General features: G+C 40.6%; 1 protein-coding gene and 1 pseudogene across 2 annotated transcripts in view; both read right to left on the bottom strand.

The window, feature by feature from the left end:
- SP1 (Sp1 transcription factor) overlaps window positions 1-22,236 on the bottom strand; it is a 55,170-nt gene that overhangs the window by 17,613 nt on the left and 15,321 nt on the right. The gene's annotated exons all lie outside the window — the stretch shown is intronic.
- Window positions 14,903-18,282, bottom strand: LOC114225870 (peptidyl-prolyl cis-trans isomerase D pseudogene; annotated as a pseudogene).

Genomic DNA, 22,236 nt, shown 5'->3' with positions numbered 1-22,236 from the left:
AAAAACAAATGAAATAATACTGTTAAGGTGCTTAGCATGGTATCTGTTAAAACATTTAACACGCTGTAGCCAATATTATTAAGAAATTAACTTGTGGTCAAACTATAGTGAGAAATCATGGAATAAGATACACAGTGCTACTTTATTTAATCAACCTGCCTTAAAAACTGTATGTGAAACTGAGTGGAAACTCCCCATAATGGGGATGGATAATTTCTCCTCTTGAAATAGGCCCCAAAAGCTCAGCAGGTAAGACAGAATGCTATTCAATATCATCAGTGGTTACCTATCAAAAATTAACTCCAGAAGAGAAATTTACGAGACTGTAGATCCAACTACCTGCAATAGGTCTTCAGAAACACAGTAAGCAAAACCGTGGTCCATACAAGCAAGTCATCTTTGATCTAATTTCCAAACTAACCTTACTCAATTAAAATCAGGGAAGCAATTAATTAAACCTGGCCTCTCCCTGTTGCAATCAATTGGAAAGAAGCAAACTTTTCTCCATTTTATTGAAACATAAGTGTAACATTCAGAACACAGGGAACAAAGGGAAACAAAGAAATACTTAAGATATTAGGATGCTGTAAAACCGTATCTCTAAGCCTCTTTCAAATTCTTACAAAATGGGGGCGCCTGGGTGGCTCAGTCATTGAGCGTCTGCCTTCAGCTCAGGTCATGATCCCAGGGTCCTGGGATCGAGCCCTGCATTGGGCTCCCTGCTCCACGGGAAGCCTGCTTCTCCCTCTCCCACTCTCCCTGCTTGTGTTCCCTCTCTCACTGTCTCTTTGTCAAATAAATAAAATCTTTAAAAAAAATTCTTATAAAATGGACAGTCAAATCTGATATCCTCCTCGATCCCTGCTATGATTTCAAAGGATTTTTTTAATATGAAAACTGAAAATGGGGTTAAATGAGTTTCATTTACCAAAAAGAGGGACGAAATGCCAACAAAGCATCGACATCAGACCAGAATCTGTTTCCAGCCTCTTTCTTAATAACAGTTTTAGAAAAAGAACAGTTTTATCTTAAAATGTGGCATTGGTTAAGCAATGAAATAAATTAAAGATTTTCCTTTCCATGATGAAAATAACAAGTAACCAAAGGCACAGTTTAATGACAGTCTCGCCAGCCCAGCAGTTGCCTTTAGCATCAGTTATTGAAATAGCTATGGTAGTTAACACACTTTTTCAGTTTCTTCAAAGTGAAGAAGTGTGCTGAAGTCATGAACTTTTAAGACGACCATGATACGTCAAATACCCTATTCTTCTCTGAGAAAAAACCTGGGCTGAATACACTAAAATAAGATGAAATAAGAAACTCAATAATTTTCAAAAGGGTAGTTCCCATACACTTCTCTATTCATCTGGTCTCTGGAATGATTTTGAGAACGCTGTGTTCTTTAATTCAGTAAGTATTAACACAGGATAACTGATTTTTATTTTTTTTTAATTTTTTTTTTTTTTATTCATGAGAGACAGAGACAGAGAGAGAGAGAGAGACAGAGGGAGAAGCAGACTCCCTGCTGAGCAGGGAGCCCGATGCGGGACTCGATCCCAGGACCCTGGGATCATGACCTGAGCCGAAGGCAGATGCTTAACCATCTGAGCCACCCAGGCGCCCCAGGATAACTGATAACTATACTAAGTACACACTGAGTTTTCTGAACATGTTTCATTTTATACAACAGATTTAATCCAAAGAATTTTATCTCAGTCCAGAAAGTGTTTGTGTGTTCAGCCACATTCAAACAGAATACTGGTAATAAATCATTTAAGCGTGAGGAACATCAGGTATCCAGAATATAGCCCCAAATCAAGAAATAAAACAGAAATAGATAATTCACAGTACATTATACTTTATTTTTCAGGATAATAATAATTTTCTTAATCTGGCTTCCTAATCCAAGTGAATCAGAGGTAGCAAATCAGAGAAAAAGGAATAGAAAAATTGTACTTTTAATGGCAGAAAAGCGGGGCACCTGGGTGGCTCAGTGGTTAAGCGTCTGCTTTCGCTCAGGTCATGATCCCAGAGTCCTGGGATCAAGCCCCGCATTGGGTTCCCTGCTCAGCAGGAAGCCTGCTTCTCCAACTCCCCCTGCTTGTGTTTCCTCTCTCGCTATGTCTCTCTGTCAAATAAATAAATAAAATCTTTAAAAAAAAAAAAAGGCAGAAAAGCTGACAACTGGGAGTGATAAAATGTAATACCAAAAAATACTGATAGATGGCCTCCAAATTCATCCCTACCTTGACTACTTGGTTATGCTTGAGATACAGTTTAACATAAGAGACAAAATAAATGCTTGATTCTGTCAATTACTAGTTTTTAAAATAGTTTCCTAGAATCCTTGAAGAGTGACTAAGGACTCTTCCTTTTAAAAATCAAGTTTGGGGGCGCCTGGGTGGCTCAGTCGTTGGGCGTCTGCCTTTGGCTCAGGTCATGATCTCGGGGTCCTGGGATCGAGCCCCACATCGGGCTCCCTGCTCCTCAAGAAGCCTGCTTCTCCCTCTCCCACTCCCCCCGCTTGTGTTCCCTCTCTCGCTGTGTCTCTGTCAAGTAAATAAATAAAATCTTTAAAAAAAAATAAAAATCAAGTTGGTTGGGGTGCCTGGCTGGCTCAGTTGGAAGAGTATGCAATTTTTTAAGATTTTATATATTTGATATATATAAATAAATAGATATATTAATATAACATATTAATTATATTTATATATTATATAATATATAAAATATATTATATTTATATTAACATAATTTATAATTATAATTAATATAATATAATTAATATAATACAAATTTAAAAGAAAAAAATCTTTAAACAAAATATCAATGTTACTAAGGTTGAAAAATCATGGTTTATTTTTTTAAAAGATTTTATTTATTTGACAGAGAGAGACACAGCGAGAGAGGGAACATAAGCATGGGGAGTGGGAGAGGGAGAAGCAGGCCAGCCTGATGCAGGGCTCGACCCCAGGACCCCGGGATCATGACCTGAGCCGATGGCAGACGCCTAACGACTGAGCCACCCAGGTGCCCCGAAAAACCATGGTTTAGATAAATGTACACAGTAAGTAGTGTAACCTTTTAATCAAGATATAGAGTATTTCTATCATCTCAAATAGTTCCCTCATACCCCTCTGCATCCAGTCCTTTTTGCATCAATATATATGAACTCAGGATTTAAACTTATTTGATGTTTCAATCCATGTGGTTTTTGTTCTTATTGATGCTCAAACTATCTTATAGTTGGTCACAGAAACTTATGTTGACTCTTGTGTCCTTTGACAAAATATCCCACATTTAATATTAATTTCCTACTCTAGATCTAAAATCAGGTATTTCTTCAACTATTCCTAATATCCCTAGTTTCTCTTACTGGAAATTAGTATTTAGATACCACAGTCTGGTTCTCTAGTTATTTTAGTTATTTGAAGCTCTAGTAGATTCCATACAAAGGGATCATGTGAACACTGTTTCAATTTTTTTTAATTTTTTTAAAGATTTTATTTATTTATTTGACAGAGAGCACAACCAGAGGGAGTGGCAGGCAGAGGGAGAGGGAGAAACAGGCTCCACACTGAGCAAGGAGCCCAATGTGGGACTCAACCCCAGGACCCTGGGATCATGACCTGAACTAAAAAAACGGCAGACACTTAACCGACTGAGGCACCCAGGCGCCCTATTTCTTCAATTCTTACATGTTACTGTTAAACTGTCTGTGGTATGGGGTGCCTAGGTGGCTCAGTTGGTTAATCGTCCAACTCTTTACTTTGGCTCAAGTCATGATCTCTGGACTGTGAGATTGAGACCTGCATCAGGCTCTGTGCTCAGCGGGGAATCTGCTTGGGATTCTCTCCCTCTGCCCCCCCTCCAATAAATAAATCTTTAATGAACTGTCTGTGGTTCTTATACTTAGGGGTCTATTTGTCTGGATATAAAATTCTTGGTTCATGTTTTATTTCACTGATTTTCTTAAATGTTAATCCACTGCATTCTGACACTAAACATGCTATCAAGAGTCTAGTGACAAGGGGCACCTGGGTGGCTCAGTTAAGCAGATGACTCTTTGATTTCAGCTCAGGTCATGATCTCAGGGTCCTGGGATGGAGCCCCACATTAGGCTCCCTGCTCAGCAGGGAGTCTGCTTCTCCTCTCCCTCTGCCCCCACCCCCCCAATCTCTCTCTAAAAAAATAAATCTTAAAAAAAAAAAAGTCTAGGGTGCCTGGGTGGCTCAATCCTTAAGTGCCTGCCTTCAGCTCAGGTCATGATCCCAGGGTCCTGGGATCGAGTCCCGCAGCGGGCTCCCTGCTCAGCAGGAAGCCTGCTTCTCCCTCTCCCACTCTCCCTGCTTGTGTTCCCCCTCTCTTGTCTCTGTCAAATAAATAAAAAAACCTTAAAAAAAAAAGTCTAGTGACAGTCCATTTTCCTTCCTTTTTAAGTGATTAGTAGGTCTTTTTTTACTAGGATGCCCAAATGATTTTTTTTTTTTTTTTTTGCCCTTAAAGTCCGTCAGTTTTACTAACTATGTCTCTGTGTTGGCCATTCTGAATCAATCTCCCCAGACACACTTTCACAAAGTTTTCTTTCTGTCCCATGGCTTTGGTTATTTTCTTCCTTGGGGACTCTGTTAGTATGAATGTTAGTTTTTTCTTTTTTTAAAGAGATTTTATTTGTAAGACAGAGAGCGCGCACGCACAAGCAGGAGTGGCAGGTAGAGGGAGAAGCAGGCTCCCCGCAGAGCAGGGAGCCTGATGCTGGACTCGATCCCAGCATGATCCTTGGGATCATGACCTGAGCCAAAGGCAGATGCTTTACCCACTGAGCCTCCCAGGTGCCCCTCTTTGCCTACTATTGTAGCAGTTTTTTCTCAATCCCTTTTACTTCTTTTTTTGATTTTTAAAAGGTTCTATCTACCTTGTTAAAAAATTTTTACTTTTTATTTTATTGAGTCATTACCTGTTGTGCTTCTTCATTTATGTGTTCCTTTTAGTTTCACCTTTATTTCTGAAATAATTTTTTTCTCTTATTTCTAATTTTTTCCTAAGGTCTATCACTTCTCTTTTCAAATTCTTTTCTTCAAACACCTCATTTCTGAGATTCTTCTCATTTGAATTAATTAAGTAAGTAGGCTCCACACCCAATGTGGGTCTTGAACTCACGACCCCAAGATCAAAGGTCACATGCCCTACCAACTGAGCCAGCCAGACACCCCGATCTTCTCATTTGAATTTATTTTTTTTAAAGGTTTATTTGAGAAACAGAGCGAGCAAGTGTGGGGTGGGGGGGGGGAGAGGGAGAGAATCTCCAGCAGACTCCCTACTGAGCAAGGAGCCCTCTGTAGGGCTCGATCCCACAACCCCGAGATCAAGACCTGAGCCCAGTTCAAGAGTCAGGCATCCAACCGACTGAGCCATCCAGATGCCCCTCTAATTTGAATTTAAAGTATTTTACTTTGGGACGCCTGGCTGGCTTAGTTGGAAGAGCATGTGACTCTCGATCTCAGGGTCATGAGTTGGAGCCCCACTCTGGGCATAGAGATTACTTTTAAAAAGTAAATAAATAAAATAATTATTTAGGTGGAATCCTCATTCTCTATTTGTGGTTGTTTCAGTGGTATAGGTAAGCATGTACATTACGCTATGGTGCTCAACAGCAGATACTACTACTTGTTCCAGTTTTCATTCTCTCTCATTCTCTTCCTCTTCCTGCCTAAAAGCCAGGCTAACAAGAGTGCCAGGTTACATATATTCCCCTTCCCAGATACCCTTGCAGATAAGAAGTAGGCAAATGACAAGGTCTTAGCCCATCAGCTGTAAAACAAAATTACTGTTAGGTAAGACTTTCAAGAAAGCTCTTTAAATGCGAACTCAGGGGCGCCTGGGTGGCTCAGTTGGTTAAGCGACTGCCTTCGGCTCAGGTCATGATCCTGGAGTCCCGGGATCGAGTCCCGCATCGGGCTCCCTGCTCACCAGGGAGTCTGCTTCTCCCTCTGACCCTCTTCCCTCTCGTGCGCTCTATCTCTCATTCTCTCTCTCTCAAATAAATAAAATCTTTAAAAAAAATAAATGTGAACTAAGCTTGCTTCCTCCTTTATCAAGCTTCACCTTTCCCTCCTTTATCCTGTCTGGAAAGAAGACACAATGCCTTGCAAGCATGGCAACTGAGCCACACTAAGGCAAAAGTAAACATAGCGAGGGTTCCTACTGTTACCTTGAGCTGCCACACGAACTTTGGACTCACTACCTTCAGACTTCATGTTACATAAAAACAATAAGCACCCACACACCTGGTTAAGTCACTGTAATAGGTTTTCTGGTATATACAGCCAAATATGCATTCCCTAACTCCAAAAAAAAGGGAAATTATTTTTTAAAGACTGATTTATTTATTTGAGAGAAAGATAAAGCCTGCGTGTGCGTGTGGGGGGCAGAGGGGAGAACGAGATCTTAAGCAGGCTCCACACCCAGAGCACAGCCTGACGCAACCCTGAGATCATGATCTGAGTCAAAATCAAGAGTTGGACGCTCAACTGACTAAGGCGCCCAGACGCCCCGAAATTATTTTTTAAAGTACGTCATGACTATGCTGGGCCTATCAGTTTTTCTGAATTATACAGATATACCTCAGTATATCTTACCAGGATTTTGTGTCACTACTTTTTGTGTGTCAAATTGGTAAGAGCCTTTAATTTTTTTTGTCCAGCTCCCAGAACTGTAAGTGGATAAGCATCTAACAAAAAAAATTCTAATACTTTTTTATTAAATTAGACCACACAAGAATAAAGAACAGATAACAGAAACTTATTTCCTCCTGTTCCAAAACATTAAGCCCTTGCTAATTCATTAGTAATTTGTGCTCGATACAAACCCATATAACCTTGCTTCTAAACTCATTTTTTCCACATTAAATCTTTCCTGATTATAGTTATTACAGCATATTTTACACACACACACACACACACACACACACACACAATTTACAAGCTTTACCATATATAACTTCCTTTAGAGTGTATCCGTATAGTGTCCTATACCACGTGGACTCCCTAAAAAGTATGTTGTAGAAATGTTTACCAATTATTTATTTTCTGTTATTCCAGGTACTATACTAAGCTCTGAGGAGTCAAAGAAATAGTACTGGCTGTTGAAGAATTTGTAGTTCCCTAGAGAAAAGAAAAACAGGTAATTTCAAAATAGTGAGATAAATGTTATAGTAAAAGCCATTCCAAAGATGTTCTGGTATTGAAAGGGGTAATCTCCCCAGTCTAGAATTTCGGAGAAGGTTTACTTCCTAGAGGAGCTGACATTTCGGCCAAACTTTAAAGAATACATAGGAATTAGCCAGGTGAAACATGTCGGCAAGGGAAGGTGTTCCAAGAAGAGAGAACACTAGGACCAGAGTGAAGGAATGTAGAGGAGTAGAACATGGTGTGTAGGATGATGGTAGAGTAAGAGGGAGAAGATGGATGTGGAGAGGTGAACTTCAAAACATGGTATCATCAGATCCAGGACAGATATTCAAATGAATGATTTTTTGAAAAGTGATGGTAGAGACAACACAAAAAGATAAACACTTTCAGACAACTCCCAGTAGCATGAGTGCACTAAAGTGTATAGCAGGGAATGAGCATGGTGTGTATATTAGGCATTGTGGCACAATACAGAGCAAATCTTTTTTTTTTTTGATTTTTTTTTTTTTTAAAGATTTTATTTGAGAGAGAGAAAGAGAGCACATGAGAGGGGGGAGGGTTAGAGGGAGAAGCAGACTCCCCGCTGAGCAGGGAGCCTGATGCGGGACTCGATCCAGGGACTCCAGGATCATGACCTGAGCCGAAGGCAGTTGCTTAACCAACTGAGCCACCCAGGCGCCCCAGAACAAATCTTTAAAATGTGACTAATCTTGGGGCGCCTGGCTGGCACATGCAATTCTTGATCTCAGGGTCGTGAGTTCAAGCCCTACACTGAGTATGGAGCCTACTTAGAAAAAAACAAAACAGGAACCTGGGTGGCACAGTCAGTTAAGCTGACTCCTGGTTTCAGCTCAGGTTGTGATCTCAGTGTCATGAGATGGGGGCCCCAAGTTGGGCTCCATGCTCAGCGCAGAGTCTGCTTAAGAATCTCTCTCCCGGGCGCCTGGGTGGCTCAGTTGGTTAAGCAACTGCCTTCAGCTCAGGTCATGATCCTGGAGTCCCGGGATCGAGTCCCACATCAGGCTCCCTGCTCTGCGGGGAGTCTGCTTCTCCCTCTGACCCTCTTCCCTCTCGTGCTCTCTATCTCTCATTCTCTCTCTCTCAAATAAATAATAAAATAAAATCTTTAAAAAAAAAAAAAAAAAAGAATCTCTCTCCCTGGGGCGCCTGGGTGGCTCAGTCGTTAAGCGTCTCTCTTTGGCTCAGGTCATTATCCCAGGGTCCTGGGATCGAGCCCCACATCGGGCTCCCTGCTCAGCGGGGAGCCTGCTTCTCCTTCTCCCACTCCCCCTGCTTGTGTTACCTCTCTCGCTGTGTCTCTGTCAAATAAAATCTTTAAAGAAAAAAAAAAAAGAATCTCTCTCCCTGGACATTAAGGAGGACACATGATGTAATGAGCACTGGGTATTATATAAAACTGATGAAATCACTGACCTCTACCTATGAAACCAATAATATATTATGTTAATGAATTGAACTTAAATTTTTTTTAAAATGGGAAAAAAAAGAATCTCCCTCTCCCATTCAAGCTCTCTCTAAAATAAATAAACAAATCTTGGGTGCCTGGGTGGCTCAGTTGGTTAAGCGACTGCCTTCGGCTCAGGTCATGATCCTGGAGTCCCGGGATCGAGTCCCACATCAGGCTCCCTGCTCTGCGGGGAGTCTGCTTCTCCCTCTGACCCTCTTCCCTCTCGTGCTCTCTATCTCTCATTCTCTCTCTAATAAATAATAAAATAAAATCTTAAAAAAAAAAAAAAAAGAATCTCTCTCCCTGGGGCGCCTGGGTGGCTCAGTCGTTAAGCGTCTCTCTTTGGCTCAGGTCATTATCCCAGGGTCCTGGGATCGAGCCCCACATCGGGCTCCCTGCTCAGCGGGGAGCCTGCTTCTCCTTCTCCCACTCCCCCTGCTTGTGTTACCTCTCTCGCTGTGTCTCTGTCAAATAAAATCTTTAAAGAAAAAAAAAAGAATCTCTCTCCCTGGACATTAAGGAGGACACATGATGTAATGAGCACTGGGTATTATATAAAACTGATGAAATCACTGACCTCTACCTATGAAACCAATAATATATTATGTTAATGAATTGAACTTAAATTTTTTTAAAAATGGGAAAAAAAAGAATCTCCCTCTCCCATTCAAGCTCTCTCTAAAATAAATAAACAAATCTTGGGCGCCTGGGTGGCTCAGTTGGTTAAGCGACTGCCTTCGGCTCAGGTCATGATCCTGGAGTCCCTGGATCGAGTCCCACATCGGGCTCCCTGCTCAGCGGGGAGTCTGCTTCTCCCTCTGACCCTCCCCCCTCTCATGTGCTCTCTCTCTCTCATTCTCTCTGTCTCAAATAAATAAAATCTTTAAAAAAATAAAATAAAATAAAATAAATAAATAAATCTTTAAAAAAATGTGATAATTCTTTTAACCCAATAAGTATATGTCCAGAAATAAGGAAGGACATGTGCCAAATACTGTATTAAGCTCTTGGGATTGATAGAATCCTGGCCATTACAGAGGTTCTATCTTACTGGGAAGATAAACAATTAAATCAACTATAATATTTGCCTTATGGTTTATAAAATAAAGTACTAATAACATGCTCTGGTAAAAGGAATATAAGAGTTGGAAGGAGGAGTATTAGAAAAAAGAAAAGTAGAATGTTCTGGGCTACTCCATTTGATAATGGTGAAAGATAATAAAGGCCTAAAGCAGGGCTGTGAGGGGTGCCTGCCTGGCTCAGTCAATACAGCATGTGACTTTTGATCTCAGGATCACGAGTTCAAGCCCCACACTGGGTGTGGAGCCTACTTAACAGCAATAAAAACAAAACAAAAAAAACAAGTGGGGCTGTGGTTCCAATGAAGAGAAAGGCACGAATAAAAAATATTTAGGAGTAAGAACAGTCAGAATTTAATGGCTGAATACAGGGAATTTCTAAGTTTCTGCGGCATAAATGAAATAGCAAGACTGCCAGGAATATGAACAAAAGAGAAGTGATAAATACAGTCGTCTCCCCTTATCTGCAGACTCTATTTCTGTGGTTTTAGTTACCCACAGTCAATCACAGTTGGAGGCAGATGATCCTCCGGACATTATTGTGAGAAGGTCAACTACAGCCTAACACTATGTCACAATGCCACATCATTCACTTTACTTCATCTTATCATGTAGACATTTTGTCATCTTATATCATCACAGAAAGGGTGAATACAGTACAATAAGATGTATTTTTTGCAATAAGATATTGTGACAGAAACCACATTCATGTAACTTTATGATATATTATTGTAACTGCTCTATTTTATTATTAGTTATTGTTATTAACCTCTTACAGTGAGTAATTTAGAAATTAAACTTTATCATAGATATGCATGTATAGGGAAAAAACAGTTTATTTAGGGTTCGGTACTATCCACAGTTTCAGACATCCACTGGAGGATGAACGTAACCCCAGCAGGTAAGGTGAGACTACTGTATTTTTAAGATCTTTCAAAGATACAAAGGAACTCATTAAAAATTGAATCTAACCTAGTAGCTCCGCTCCTAGGTATATAACAAAGAGAAATGAAAACATATGTCCATACAAAAACTTGTACACAAATGTTCATAACAGCACATTCATAATGCCAAAAAGTAAAAACAAGCCAAGTATGTACCAACTTGATGAATGGATAAACAAAATGTGGTATATCTACATAATGAAATACTATTTGGCAATAAAAAAGAATGAAGTACTGATACATGCTACAACGTATGAATCTTGTAAACATCACGCTAACTGAAAGAAACCAGTCACAAAAGACCACATATTGTATGATTCCATTTATATGAAATGTCCAGAATTGGCAAATCTATAGAGACTACAAGTAGTGGCTGCCCTGGACTGGGAATGAGAAGTGAGAATAGGGAAGGACAGCTAATGGGCCACATGGTGTTTCTTTTAGGGGTAATGAAAATGTTCTCAAATTAGATTGTGGTGGTAGTTGCACAACTGTGTGAATATACTAAAATCTACTCAACTGTACATTTTAAATGGGTGAACTGTATGGTTTATGAGTTATAGCTCAATTAGGATGTTTTAAATAGCAAACTATGTTCAAAACATGCCTTTTTTTTAAGATTTTTTATTTATTTATTTGACAGAGAGAGACACAGCAAGAGAGGGAACACAAGCAGGGGGAGTGGGAGAGGGAGAAGCAGGCTTCCCGCGAAGCAGGGAGCCCAATGTGGGGCTTGATCCCAGGACCCGAGGATCATGACCTGAGCCGAAGGCAGACGCTTAATGACTGAGCCACCCAGGTGGAAGAGAAGGAGGAAAAAAGAGGAGAAAAATGTTCAAAGGTGAAAACTGAAAAGGAAAAAGAAGCAACCTATACTGCACAGGGGATGGGGGGCACCAGAGAAGGAGGGAGAAGAAAAATACTTATTTTATTAATTTTAATTCAATAAATTTTTTTTTAAAGATTTTATTTGACACAGAGAGCAAGAGAGAGACAGCAAGCACAAGCAGGGGGAACGGGATGCGGGACTCGATCCCAGGACCCCAGGATCATGACCCGAGCTGAAGGCAGCCGCCTAACTGACTGAGCCACCCAGGCGCCCGTAACTCAGTAAATCTTTATTGCACATCTGCTGTGTTCCACACACTAACTTTATGTGCTAAATTGTAGCGAGCCAAACGCAGTGAGATAATACACAAGACAGAAAGTAGTATCACCAGTTGCCTTTTTTGTTCTAGATGAACAGAAGAGACAGCTCTCACGTTCGAAATAACTTTAGATACCTCTGCCCTGACAGTTCAAAAATAACTCTGGGCAGATAAAGTTCAAGGTTTACAAAAATGTCTAGAAAGAAAACCTGGCAAGAAATTCCAAAACACTAACACTGGTTTCTTTAAATGATAGGTTGCCTTCTTCATATTTTCCCCTGAAAAATAAAGCATGAAAAATAAAAGGGAGGGGAGTTAAACACACACACACACACACACACACACACACACACACAGTTTAAATGTGAAGAAAAGAAGGGGTGCCTAGCTGGCTCAGTCAGTAGAGATTACTTAAAAAAGAAAGAAAGAAAGAAAGAAAGAAAGAAAGAATGTAAAGAAAATAATTATTAATTTTTGAAAAGGCATTTCTATATGATTTTAAAATTCATTAAAGAAATCACTATCATCAAAGATCAGTTCATTTGACATATAAAAATGAAAACTATATTACAAAAAACTAAGAGCTTGAGGAAGTTTTTCAACAAATTTTATTTTATTTATTTTTATTTTTGGGGGGGTGGGGGTGGGGAGGGGAGACGGAGAGAAAGAATCTTAGGCAGGCTCCACACCCAGCGTGGAGCCCAATACAGGGCTTGATCCCATGACCCTGAGACCATGACCGGAGCTGAAATCAAGAGTGGGCCACTTAACCAACTGAGCGATCCAGGCACCCCTCAACAAATTTTAAAAACAACAAACTTCTTTATTTAAAAAAATAGCCCAGGCAACTTCCTAAGAATATCATTATGGTGCCAGCAGACGAATCAACTAATACAACTTGTAAACAAGCAGAAGGAAAAACTTCAATCTCACTAGTAGGCAAAAACACAAAAACTTAACCTTTAGGGAAAGGTCAGAGTATATAAAAATATTCCTAATTGAAAAAATCCAAATATGGAAAAAGTCATTTGAACAGATATCCAACAAATTCCTTAAAACAGCAATATAAAAAATGGAGGGGCTCCTGGGTGGTTCAGTCGGTTAAGCGTCTGCCTTCAGCTCAGGTCATGATCCCAGGGTCCTGGGATGGAGCCCCATATTGGGCTCCCTGCTCAGTGGAGAGCCTGCTTCTGCTTCTCCCCTGGCCTGCTGCTCCCCCTGCTTGTGAGCTCTCTCTCACTCTTGCTCTATTGCAAATAAATAAAATCTTAAAAAAAAGGATTAAAATGGGAAAAATGAGCAAAGTGTTAACTAACCTGATGGAATATACCAGGCAGTCAGTAAAATTTATGGTTAACTGAAGTATAATAACTTGGAAAAAATGCTTATGCCATATCAGTGAACAAACCAAGGAACAAATTACATGCATGCCAAGAATAAAGCTATGCTTAAAAAATAAATACATCAGGAATGCCTGAGTAGCTCAGTCGGTTAAGCATCTGCCTTCAGCTCATGATCCCAGGGTCCTGGAATCAAGTCCCACATCGGGCTCCTTGCTCTGCAGGGAGCCTGCTTCTCCCTCTCCCTCTGCCTGTTGCTCCCCCTGCTTGTGCTTGCTCGCATGCTCTCTCTCTCTCTCTCACTCTGTTTCTCTATGACAAATAAATAAAATCTTAAAAATATATATATATTAAAATTTAAATAAAGTAGAAGAAAACACACCAAAATTGCTGACTGTGATGGGGAGTAGTTATTAGTTTTGTTTTTCTCCTTTCTGTTTCTCATATTTTCTATAATATGATCATTTAACTTTTATCATTAAAAACATACACAGGGGTGGGGCGTCTGGGGGGCTCAGTTGGTTAAGTGACTGCCTTCGGCTCAGGTCACAATCCTGAAGTCCCGGGATCGAGTCCCGCATCGGCCTCCCTGCTTAGTGGGGAGTTTGCTTCTCTTTCTGACCCTCACCCCTCTCATTCTCTCTCTGTCTCTCTCTCTCTCTCAAAAATAAATAAAATTAAAAAAAAAAAAAAAAACAGCGCGCCTGGGTGGCTCAGTTGGTTAAGCGACTGCCTTCGGCTCAGGTCATGATCCTGGAGTCCCGGGATCGAGTCCCGCATCGGGCTCCCTGCTCGGCAGGGAGTCTGCTTCTCCCTCTGACCCTCCCCCCTCTCATGTGCTCTCTCTCTCATTCTCGCTCTCTCAAATAAATAAATAAAATCTTAAAAAAAAAAAACAACAACAACAACCATACATAAGGGTGCCTGGGTGGCTCAGTCTGTTAAGTGTCTGCCTTCAGCTTGGGTCATGATCTCAGGGTCCTGGGATCTAGCCCTATGTTGGGAATCCCTGCTCAGTGGGGAGTCTGCCTCTCCCTCACCCTCTGCCCCTCCCTCTGCTCCTGCTCTCTCTCTCTCTCAAATATATAAAATCTAAAGATTTTATTTATTTATTTGACAGAGAGAGACAGCGAGAGAGGGAACACAAGCAGGGGGAGTGGGAGAGGGAGGGGCAGGCTCCTCGCTAAGCAGGGAGCCCGATGCGGGGCTCAATCCTAGGACCCTGGGTTCATGACCTGAGCCAAAGGCAGACGCCTAACGATTGAGCCACCCAGGCGCCCCAAATATATAAAATCTTAAAAAACAACAACAACACACACACACATACACAGTGAAAAAATAAAAAAAATCAGCCTATATATCTCTCCCTTTTATTATTAACAATGTTTTATAGATTTAACAACTGGTGTTTCACATCTCAGTAAATGGGAGTTTTCTTTAAGTATGGGGCAATCAGCACAATGATGTCAAAGATTCTTACCAGTAGGTGTCGCCGTAACAAAGTGATATAGTTTTTATATTTTTATTTTTATTTTTTTAAGATTTTATTTATTTGAGAGAGAGAGAGCAAGAGTGGGGTGAGGGGCAGAGGGAGAAGCAGGCTCTCTGCTGAGCAAGGAACCCGACGCGGGACTCGATCCCAGGACTCGGGTATCATGACCTGAGCTGAAGGCAGATGCTTAACTGACTGAGCCAGCCACTCAGGCGCCCAGATAGGAGTTTTTAAAGTCCACCCTCCCAGCAAAGAGGTTTAGAAGAAAAAAAGGGGGAAAGGCAATCCACAAACTTTATTTATTTATTTATTTTGTAACACTGTTTTATTAAGAGTGAACTCTTTTCAGTATTCCTGAACTGTAAACAATGGGAAACTGGAGTATCAAAGGAAACACATCAGGGATCATATATAACCGACAAAAACCTTTAAATTTTCTTATTGCCTTTATATAACAATCAACGCATATTTAAGTAAAACTGAATTTCTTACTAGGCAAATATTTTTGCATACGCTGCCTTCTCTTTATCTTTCGGTGCTTTTATCTTTTGTTTGACTTTCAGCAATTCTGCCTGGATAGCTTTATCTTCTGGCGCTATCTCCTGAGCTTTAAGATCAGCCAATGCTTGATCGTATTCTTTTAATCCTTGCCGTCCTTGAGCTCTAGGGTACAATGCTTTGGTATTGGATGGGTCTATTTCAAGAGCCTCCAAACAACTGTCGATTGCTCCCTGCCAATTTGACATCTTCAGTTTACAAGCACCCATATTCAGCACACAGCTTAAAGCTATAGGTTGCAGCTTCAATCTATCTGCTTTCTCAATAACAGCCTTTGAACCTTCCACATATCTTAAAACTTTTGCATATTTTTAATGGCCATCTCCCAGTTCTGAGATTTGAAAAAAGTATTTCCAATATTTTTTACATCTTCTGTTATTAGTAAAATTTTATTTACATCTTTTAAATCTGTATCTGCATCCTCAGGGAAGTCTGGATGACTGTCACCAGAGCCATCTTTTGGGAATATGCCCCAATCATCCCATTCCTTCAATTCTCCGCATTCTGCAATAATGCACAATTTGGCAGGTTTTTCACCTTTCACTTCTACATTTTCCAGTATCCTTGCCACACCCATTCCTTTAATTACTTGGCCAAATACCACATGTTTCCCATGCAAGTGAGGAGTCGGGACTGTTGTGATAAAGAACTGACAACCATTTGTATTGCAGCCTGCATTTGCCATGCTCAATAAACCTTCCTGATCATGCTTACAATAGAAATTTTCATCTTCAAATTTTTCACCATAAATACTTTCTCCACCTGTCCCATTTTGATTTGAGAAGTCTCCACCCTGAATCATAAATCTCTTAATAATTCGATGGAAAGGGCATCCTTTGAAATGGAGGTTTCCCAGTGGTGGGTCCAATGCCTTTTTCTCCTGTACACAATGCACGAAAATTTTCTGCAGTTTTGGGTATAGTATCTGCAAACAATTCTAAGACAATTCAACCAAATCGCTCCCCTCCAATGTCCACATCAAAGAAGACTCTGGGGTTACTGGGGTTGGAGGGCTTAGTTTGGGGGGACGGGTGCGACATTTTGAATTGCAGATGTGCTTGGGAGCGAACTCAAATAACCTTGTGAACGGCAGCTCAACCCAAAGGCGACTTTCTCCACGAAGAAATCCACAAACTTTAAATGGGACCATTTGGAAGTATAATTCAGATGTGTATCAAAACCAGGTATTTTTTTTCAGCTTTGGTAATGCTTCTTTACTAAAAACTCTAGTCTTATGTTATCCATCATGAATCCAAAGGTACAGGTTTCCCTATTTTCCGTGTCCAAAAAAACCTAAAGATCTCAAAATTTAATCATTATTAGTAACATACTGAAATTCTTCTAAATTCCAAGACTTTCACCGACTTCCCACCTCTGTCAACATCATTCCATAGTGAAAACTGTTTTTTAAGACCGAGAAATGAATTAGAATTGTCATATCTTTCCCCCAACTCTCACCACAGTGATAACTTCCTGGGGAAACGGTCTCACTTTAACATCCCTCCTAAACTAGCTATAATTACTTATTATTCAGACTAGTATGATTTAAAATTCATTTATTTAAATATATAATATATACATTCCAGAGGAAAGCTACAGGAGAGGGATACAAAGGTTAAGAGAATATAGTCATTTGGTTTATTAAGAGCAAGAAAGTGATAAAACAAATAGGAAATAATAAAATTAAAATTAATTTTGGACTTAGGGGTGCCTGGGTGCTCAGTGGGTTAAGTGGCTGCCTTCGGCTCAGGTCATGATCCCAGAGCCCTGGGATCGAGCCCCACATCGGGCTCCCTGCTCAGTGGGGAGCCTGCTTCTCCCTCTCCCTCTGCCTGCTTCTCTGCCTACTTGTGCTCTCTGTCAAATAAATAAATAAATAAATAAAATCTTTAAAAAAAAATTTAATTTTGGACTTAATTCATGCCTCCACCATTTTCCTGATTAAAGAAGAGATGAGGCAGCTCTTTCTGCCCACAGGTTCTGACCCCATGCTTTAATAAAACCACCTTTTTTGCACGGAAGGAAGGAAGGAAGAAAAGAGGTGAATGCAACTTCTCCCTTGTTGGTTTTTATTTATTTTTTTCAGATTTTTAACTATTTATTTAAGTATTCTCTACACCCAATGCAGGGCTCAAACTCAGAACCCCAATACCAAGAGTTGCATGTCCCTCCGACTGAGCCAGCCAGGTGCCCCATCTTGTTGGTTTTATCTTTCTTCCTTTTTTTTAAAGTAGGCTCCACACCCTGCATGGAGCCCAACATGGGGTTTGAACTCATGACCCTGAGATCAAGACCTGAGCTAAGATCCAGGGTGCCTGGGTGGCTCAGTCAGTCAAGTGTCTGCCTTTGGCTCAGGTCATGATCCCAGGTCACAATCCCAGGGTCCTGAGATCGAGCCCCACATCGGGCTCCCTACTTGGCAGGGAGCCTGCTTCTCCATCTCCCCCTGCCTGCTGATCCCCCAGCTCGTGCTCTGTCAAATATAATAAATAAAATAAAATAAAAGACCTGAACTAAGATCGAGTCGGACACTTAACTGAGCCACCCAGGCGCCCCCAACCTTGTTGGCTTTCAAGTAAGGTCCTTTTGACTGACTTTTGGTCCATTCATATCCATTAACAGGTCTTTTAAAATTACTAGGAGCTTCTGACGATTAAAATTAATCAGGACCATTAAATACACCGTAATGCACTATAATGGTGCAGTTGGACAAACCTAGACTGAATCCTGGTTTCACCACTTACTACTAGCAAAGTAACCTGAGCCTTACTTTCCTCATCAGCAAAAAGGGTATGATTATCCTGGACTAATGATATAAAGCATACCGTTAGCATTACATCTAACACATAGAAGGCACTCAATAAATCACTGTATATTAGTAAAATAAAAGAGCTGAGTGTGACTTTTGTTTTTTCCCTATCTATGTATTATACACTTTTACAACTCACAATATGTTATTTTGAACTTATCTAGGACAACTGTAGTGTCAAATTCAATCACCAATATCTCTAAAACAGCACCAATAAAATGCTGTAAAACAAAGAAAAATGAAATGCACAGTAATTTAATATTTTGCTTCTAACCATTAGATTTACCACTGAAAAAGGATAATCATACCAAAGCATTCAAATAATACTTCTCATTAAAAATAGTTTGGAGGGGCACCTGGGTGGCTCAGTTGTTAGGCTTCTGCCTTCGGCTCAGGTCATGATCCCAGGGTCCTGGGATTGAGCTCTGCATCGGGCTCCCTGCTCAGCAGGAAGCCTGTTTCTCCCTCTCCCACTCCCCCTGCTTGTGTTCCCTCTCTCGCTGTGTCTCTCTCTGTCAAATAAATAAATAAAATCTTTTAAAAAAATAATAAACAAATAAATAAAGTTTGGAGTTGATTAATAATGCAGAAATAACCATTCTGAATACACAACACTGAAAGGAGAAATTGTGGGGCACCAGGGTGGCTCAGTGTTAAGCGTCGCCTTTGGCTCAGGTCATGATCCCAGGGTCCTGGGATCGAGCCCCGCATCAGGCTCCCGCCTCCATGGGAAGCCTGCTTCTCCCTCTCCCACTCTCCCTGCTTGTGTTCCTGCTCTCGCTCTCCCTCTTTGTCAAATAAATAATAAATAAATAATCTTAAAAAAAAAAAAGATTTGAAAGGAGAAATTGTGCCAATTAAGCTTCATGTTTTCAGAGAATTTTCTGGATAAAATATAGTAATGAGGGGCGCCTGGGTGGCTCAGATGGTTAAGCATCTGCCTTCAGCTCAGGTCATGATCCCGGGGTCCTGGGATCGAGCCCCGCATCGGGCTCCCTGCTAGGCAGGGAGCTTCTCCCTCTGCCTCTGCTTCTTCTCTCTCTCTCTCTGACTCTTATGAATAAATAAATAAAACATTAAATATATATATATATATAGTAATGAGATGCTGTGTGACGATAAAACCATGAAAAAATGCTGAAGGAAAGTACAGATGACCATAGGGAAAATAAGTACTTTATTTATTTATTTTTAAAGATTTTGTTTATTTGAGAGAGAGAATGAGAGAGAGAGAGTACATGAGAGGGGGGAAGGTCAGAGGGAGAAGCAGACTCCCCGCTGAGCAGGGAGTCCGATGCGGGACTCGATCCCGGGACTCCAGGATCATGACCTGAGCCGAAGGCAGTCGCTTAACCAACTGAGCCACCCAGGCGCCCGGATACCTGAATTTAAAGTACTTATTTTCCAGGGCGCCTGGGTGGCTCAGTTGGTTAAGCGACTGCCTTCGGCTCAGGTCATGATCCTGGAGTCCCGGGATCGAGTCCCGCATCGGACTCCCTGCTCAGCGGGGAGTCTGCTTCTCCCTCTGACCCTCTTCCTTCTCGTGCTTTCTATCTCTCATTCTCTCTCTCAAATAAATAAATAAAATCTTTAAAAAAAAAATTTAAAAATAAATAAATAAATAAATTCAGGTATCCTAGAAACTCTCTCACTAACCAGACCAGATTAATTTCTCTAGTAGGGCCTGAAGAAAAATGAACAGTAATAGCCATCTATCATGTTTTGTGAATAAGATTTTTTTTTAAATATTTATAGTATTAGTAAGAGTAATGGAAACAAGGGGCGCCTGGCTGGCTGAGCTGGAAGAGCATGTGACTCCTGATCTCGGGATCGTGAGTTCAGGTCGTTGGGTACAGAGATTAAATAAATAAATAATTAAAAGAAAGAAAGAAAGAAAAAGCGCAATGGAAACCAAAAAGGAGGGGGAAACATCCAAAACCCCATCCCAACAAATTATCATCACATTTTCATCTTCTCAATTAATATTCATATGCACAAACTTTACCTATTTATAATCATAAATTACATTATACGTAAAAATCTGAACTAAAGAAGTAATTCTTCAGATCCACACCATTCTAAAATCCCTGAAATGACCAGGTAAATAGCACTTACATGTTAGGTACCTTTTAATGATAGGCTTCTCCAAGTTTATACATGAGTAATGACCATAGCACAATTATATAATCTGATATACTATGGGCTAATATTTTAATCCTCCCTAAGCATAAACTCTAAAGTCACTTTATAATGTAAGAACTAGACTTCACCTTGTCTTAATTTATCTAGATTACTAGGCAAGTACTAAAAGCAGATACTCTCATTTATACCTAGTGTTGCAAAAACACATCACATCTTTAAACTGCCAATGACAGTATCACAAAAAGATACAAGACAAAAATGCTACTCTATGGGGACGCCTGGGTGACTCAGTCAGGTGAGCCTCTGACTCAGTTTTGGCTCAGATCATGATCTCAGGGTCATGGGATTGAGCCCCCCTGCAAAGAGCTCTGTGTGCAGCGGGGAGTCGGCTTGAGATTCTCTCCCTCTCCCTCTGCCCCTCCCCCAGCTCACATGTGCTATCTTTCTAAAAAATAGATTTTTAAAAATAGAAAAAAAGAAATGCTACTCAATGATAATATACAGGTGCTCATCTATGCATCTGCGTACTCCTTTTCCTATACTAGTTTCCTTAAACTTCTGCTTAATATGGCAATGGATAATTCAGACATATTGTATCTAATATATTTTAAATGTTATGCTCTCTGTTTTTAATATTATGTAATGAATGAATCAGCAAACCAACTCCTAAGGATGTATTCTAAGTAAATGACTCAAAATGAAAAAACTGTATGCTCTATTCTATATTTAAAATATAGGAAAATTTCAAACGATCAGAATATTTGACAAAGAGAAGAAAGAAATTGTGGCAAACGACTTGATAAATATTACACAGTAATTAAAAAATCACCACTTTAGGGCGCCTGGGTGGCTCAGATGGTTGGGCGTCTGCCTTCGGCTCAGGTCGTGATCCCGGGGTCCTGGGATCGAGTCCCGCATCGGGCTCCCTGCTCCTTGGGAGCCTGCTTCTCCCTATGCCTCTCTATCTCTCTCTCTCTCTGTGTCTCTCATGAATAAATAAATGAAATCTTTAAAAAAAAAAAAAAATCACCACTTTAAAAGTGAAATATAAGGGTGCCTGGCTGGCTCAATTGGTTATGCGTCTGACTCTTGATTTTGGCTCAGATTATGATCTTAGGGTCATGAGATGGAACCCCTGGGTCCGGGCTCCATGCTCAGCAGGAATTCTGTTTCTCTCCTCCCTCTCCATCTGCCCCCCTGCCCCTCACCCCCGGCTCATGCTCTGTCTCTCTCTAAAATAAACAAATCTTTAAAAAAAAGGGGGGGGGGCACCTGGATAGCTCAGTTGGTTGGGCATCTGCCTTTGGCTCAGGTCATGATCCCAGCATCCTGAGACTCCCCCCTGCTCAACGGGGAGCTGCTTCTCCCTCTCCCTCTGCCTGCCGTTCCCCCTGCTTGTGTTCTCTGTCAACATAAATAAATAAAATCTTTAAAAAAAAAAAAAGCGAGGGGCACCTCGGTGGCTCAGTCGGTTGAGCATCTGACTCTTGATCTCAGCTCAGTTCTTGATCTCAGGGTCCTGAGTTCAAGCCCTGCATTAGGCTCCAAGCTGGGTGTGGAACCTACTTTAAAAATTAAAAAATACGTTTAAAATAAAAACAGGCAACTCACGGGGCGCCTGGGTGGCTCAGTTGGTTAAGCGACTGCCTTCAGCTCAGGTCATGATCCCAGGGTCATGGGATCAAGCCCCGCATCAGGCTCCCTGCTCGGCGGGAAGCCTGCTTCTCCCTCTCCCACTCCCCCTGCTTGTGTTCCCTCTCTCGCTGTCTCTCTCTGTCAATTAAATCAATAAATAAAATCTTTAAAAAACAAACAAAAAAAAACAGGCAACTCACGAGAAAAAATGCAAATAATAAATGAAAATATATTTATTTCCCTAATATTCAAATAATGCTAATTAAAGCAAGAATCTCCCCTCCACACACATATTGGCAAAGACTAGTTATTAATGGTAGTATAAATTGCTAGCTTTCTTAAATTCAGTTTAGCTGTTAAGTATTGAAACATCAAATGTATAAAAACCTTTGACCCACTAATGCTTAGAACTTTTTTCAAAGATTTACTCA

This window comes from Eumetopias jubatus, unplaced genomic scaffold, assembly GCF_037043125.1.
Source record: "Eumetopias jubatus isolate StellerSeaLion01/CBP00866 unplaced genomic scaffold, mEumJub1_p1.0 scaffold_8, whole genome shotgun sequence".
In the NCBI taxonomy this organism is placed as follows: Eukaryota; Metazoa; Chordata; class Mammalia; order Carnivora; family Otariidae; genus Eumetopias; species Eumetopias jubatus.
The sequence above is the reverse complement of the archived record's forward strand: the minus strand, read 5'-3'. Positions and strand labels throughout refer to the sequence as shown.